A 5,199-nucleotide genomic window follows, 5' to 3' on the forward strand; every position below is an offset into this window, starting at 1 on the left:
TTTTTTTGGGTCCGGTCGTGGGGCCTGAACTCTGGGCCTGGGCGCTGTCCCTCAGCTCTTCAGCTCAAGGCTAGCACTCTGCCACAGCACCACTTGCGGCTTTTTTCTTTTTGCTTATATGGTGCTGAGGAATCGAACCCAGGGCCTCGAGCATGCAAGGCAAGTGCTCTACCACTGAGCCACCTTCCCAGCCCAATGAGTACATTTCTTATCCAACATTGTTGCCTCCTCATTTGTTCCCCCTTCCCATGCCTTCCCATCCCCCCACCACCCTGAGCGCCAAGTTGTAAAGTTTGTTTTTCGACATAACATCTTGTACATCTCATTGTTACAATGGGTCCACCTGTATCCCTATTTAAACAATTTGTTTTTTCCCTTCCCCTCTACAAATTATACCAACATCAAATACAGTGCAAACAGGGGTTTTATCATGGGGGAGGAACATACAAAGCAACAAAAAAAAATCATCTTATAAATATGTTAGAAACAATCGCAAGAAAGACAAACCATTTGAGTCCTTATCTTGGGGTTCATTTTGCCTAACATCACCTTATCTGACTGTTTCTGTTAGTTATTGCAAATAAGGGAAACCATGGTACCTATCTTTCTTTGGGCATGGCTTATAGATGCTGGAGGGGATGTGGACAGAAGGGAACCCTGCTGCATTGTTGGTGGGAGTGTAAACTTGTTCAACCACTTTGGAAAGTAGTTGGAGGTTCCTCAAATGACTCCACATAGAGCTCCCCTATGACCCAGCAATCCACTTTTGGGCACAATGATCACTAAAGCTACCAGCACGACTATGTTTATGGCAGCATTATTTACCATAGCTAAGATATGGAACCAACCCAGATACCCCTCAGTAGATGAATGGATCAAGATGTGGTATATATGCACAATGGAATTCTATGCCTCCATCAGAAAGAATGACATTGCTCCATTTGTTAGGAAATGGAAAGACTTGAAAAAAATTATACTTGCATTTTTAAAAAAAGTTTCTCTGTGCTTAAACATCTTGAAAGGTCCCCTTTGAGTATCTGAGTCTTCACTTGTCACCTACTGGCTACTGGGTGGAGAGCATTCCTAAAGTATAACCCCTTTGTTATGGTGAATTCAATTCTGAGGCTGCCAGAGTAAGAAGATGAAAATGGGCATTCTCCTGTGTTCCTCAGCCTCCCAAATGTCTGCTTCACAAAACTTTCCTTCTACTGCCTCCATTCCCGGGAAGGGGAATGGGGGGTGGGGGGGGAGAAGAGTTGACACCTTGCTAGAAATGGCTCTCACACAGCTCATTCCTGATCTCCAGAGGGGGGAGGGGAACTATCAGGGAAGTGCAATGAGGGGAGTCAGCTGAAGTCCTGAGTTCTAAGAACTGAATGGAAAGGGACTAAAAGGGAGAAGAGATCAGACAGGTGCGAATCATTAGAGCCTGCAATAAAGAGCAACACAGTAGGTAGGTTCCGGCTACTGAAAGAAATCACCATACGCTTGAGGGACTTAAACAACCATTTTGTTTTCACAGTTCTGGAGGCCTGAAAGTCTGAGAACAGGGTATCAGTAGGGATGAGTTCTGAAGAGGGCTACTTTTCAGGCTGTAGATAACCTAGTCTCCTGGTGTCCTCACATGCCAGAAGAAAGTCACTGGCACCTGTTTTACAAGGGCACTAACCTTATTCTCAAGGGTTCCCCTTCTTACATACAAATGATCTCTCAAAGATTCCATCTCCCAATACCATCATGATGGGGGTTAGGATTTCAACATTTGATTTCTCTGTGTGGTAATACTGAGGCTTGAACTCAGAGCCTCAGGCTTGAGGCACAAGGAATACAGAAATAACTAAAATCCAAGAGCAATATAATCTTGGAGCTGGGGTGAGATAAACCTATAATTTATTCAGATTTCTAGGAAGAGTCATGAGCATCAAAGCAGAAACGTGGAATGGCAGTATGGGGAAGGCTGAGTAATCTACTGCAGGAGTGTCCTCTGAGAGATGCAGTGTCCTTCAAGACTTCACTTGGTCCCTTATAGCATTCTTATCTCTGAAAGTGAGAAATTGGAAGCATGTAGGGTTACAGATAAACCATGTCCTCTATTGGTAAAATAATGACTATGATAGCCTCCCTTTGTTACTTCCTCTGTCTTATTTCCAAGTTGGTCAAAATTCAAGAGGATGTTTTTCTACTGGATGGAAAGACTCCAGAACAAAGATGCAGGTTAATACTATTTTCCTGGCACATTTTCTACATTCCTTGCATTTTTCGATAAGTATTTTCAAGTCAGCTACATGGAAATGACTGGACTTAGAGAAAGAAGGACACAGAAATGATGAAGAAAGCTATATTTAATATAGCCATGGGTCTCATGTCAAATGTAAGAGTGACGTGGAATTATCAAAAGAGGAACAATTACTTCTGACTCACATACACAGGCAGATTCTCTGAGAACAAAATATTTGACCCTAGACTCAAGATGAATTAGGATTAGAAAGTTTTAAAGCTTACGCTGAATGAAGTTTTTTTTTTTTAAAATACTAAACAATTAATTCTCTTAATTCTAACAGACTGTATACTGGATGAATATATGCCTTTGCTACTTGAAAAAAATCCCAAATCATGTTAAATATTGTGCTAAAAAAACACTTAGCATTTTCTATGATTCTGTGAGTTACTCTGATGTTCTTCTAGTCTGATGAACTTGGCTGGAGCCAAATGTCTTACAAGGAGCTCACTCATATACCTAGGACCTAGCAAGACTTGAGACACCCAGGGAATTTGTCTTGTGCCCTTCCATACTCCCAAAGGGTAGCCTGGTTTGTTCACATGGAGGCAGGAAGAGTTTCAGCAATAGGGGAAGGCAAGTCCCAATAAGTACACGAGTTTCATCACATTTACTAATGCTCCAATGACCAGTGCAAGTCTCAAGGCCAAACCTGATGGCAGGAGTGGAAAAAAACATAGATCCTGTAAGGTAAACTAAATAGGTAGGCTTAATTAGATAGCCAATGAAGGTGTGGTATTCAGACAGGAGGAGAAGGTTCTTTCATTACTGCCATACCATGCATGATGGAGATCTCACACATGGCCAAAAGGGGTGAGTTGAAGTCCCACCTGGGTTTAAGGAGAGAAGGGTCAGGGAGAAGGTGGGGTCAGGTGTGGTGAGCTTGGGATCCGCCCATGGTTAGATGGGAGGCATGGCTAGATGGGCAGTCCAGGATGTGATCTCAGAGAAGGGGGAGGTGCCTGCCTCTGGGTGTGCTAGTTACCTAGGTGACACAGGTACTGAGCTGAGACTTAGCCAAGAGGAGGGAGGAGTCTGCCTCACCTTCCCGGGGCAGACTTTATAGAGCCCACCTCTCTATGAAAAGAGCAGTAGAGTCTCATTGTAGAGGGATGTATGCACATACAATGGGAATGACATTGCTATCTTCAAAAATCATCTATATTAAGTACGGCTGGTCCTCTGTGTCCACAGCTTCAACCAATCTCAAACTAAAAATACCCTCCAAAAGGTACATCTGTATTGAACATGGACAGATATTTTCTCTTATTATTCTCTAAACTCTTTATATAACAGCCATTTACAGCTACTTTATATTACATAGGCATAACTAGTCTAGAGAAGATTTAAAGCATATGGGGCTATACATAGGTTATATGCAAATACTTCACCACCTTATATAAAGGATTTTAGCATCTTTGGGTTTTGGTAGATATACCAAGAGATAACACCATATAGAGAACCATATCCTGTGTCCATCTCATTTCTCACTTGGGGCAGGAGCAGGAAGGTAAAATATATATATGAAAAAAAATCTCCAAGTACAATCTAACACATCTTCAACATCACTTGTACTCTTGTAACCATCACAAACCAAGACTCTAAGGGGTAGTGCTGCAGTTACCCTCAGATAAGTCATAGAAGAACAGTGGGAGCAGAGAACAGACCAGTATTGCTAATCCTCTTTAGAATGCAGTAAAGAAAAGTCTAGCTTGGAGAAACTTTGGGAAACTGATATTGTGAGCAAGGCCCTCCACTCGTAGGGTCTATCAATAGGAATATACTGGATACTCGCTATTGAGTCAGTGATTGATGGGAAAGGTGTCCCAGAACCATGAAGGAATACCAACCACCTGTTTATCCTGGGTCCATGGCTGAAGATGCACTTGGCTAGAATGTTAGTGAACTGATGCTCATCGCAAGCTTTATCAGACCCTGACAGTCAATACCTGGAATCCTCTCCCCACCCAGAAGGTGAATTGATATTGAATTGAATCCCTCCTTGTGCTGTTACAAAATAAGCCCTTAAAAAACAATGAGCAAATGGAAAATAGAGTGTCTTTTATTGATTGTGATGTTTCCACTTAACTCGATTCCGACAGGGGAACTTCTAAGGTGGCACCTGCTGGAGCAGCAAGGGCATTGCCACGGTCGATAGTTCTGAGGAAATGGACAGCCTCGTCGGCCTAATGGATCTCTCCAATTTCCTCCATTGGTATCCAACTTGGGATTAGTCACTGCATGGATTCTCAACAGCTCCTCCAGATAATGTTTTCTTTCAAGGTAATTTGGTAAATGTCAGCTGGGCACTGGGCTTACTTTCATGATGAAAGTCTCTTTGTAAAGTCACCTTCCATAGGACTCTGCTTTGCTTTGTGAACCAGTGGTAGTCTTTTTTTAAATTTTATTACTTTATTTTCCTCAGTAGGTGGCTAAAACAAACCCAAACAAACCATATACTCCCACATGACATGTATAACATATGCAGATGTGTGTGTTCACACACATAAGTTATAAGAAAAAAATTCTTTTGAAATAGTCTATCAAATAAAAGCCTCAGCAGTTCCTTAAAACCTTTCCTTCCCTTCCTCCCCCAGGCTGCTTTCATTATTATTTTTCTTTTCTTTTCTTCTTGCTAGTTCTGGGGCTTGAACTTAGTGCCTTGTGGTCTTGCTTGGCTTACCTGCTCACGACTGGCATTCTGCTACTTTCCTTGGAAATTTTCAGATGTATAGAAACATTGCAAAGATAGAAAGAGTTCCTCTACTTTCCTCACCCAGTTGAGCTGAGTTTTCCCTTAATGCTACCAAATATGGTCCATTTCTCAAAACCAGAAAAACAAAACTTTAGGCTTGATTCAGATTTCATTAGTTTTCTGACTTATGTCCTCTTCCTGTTTCAAGATTTGACCCATGGAATTC

The sequence above is a fragment of the Dipodomys ordii genome, unplaced genomic scaffold (genome assembly GCF_000151885.1).
Source record: "Dipodomys ordii isolate 6190 unplaced genomic scaffold, Dord_2.0 Scaffold12, whole genome shotgun sequence".
Taxonomy (NCBI): Eukaryota; Metazoa; Chordata; class Mammalia; order Rodentia; family Heteromyidae; genus Dipodomys; species Dipodomys ordii.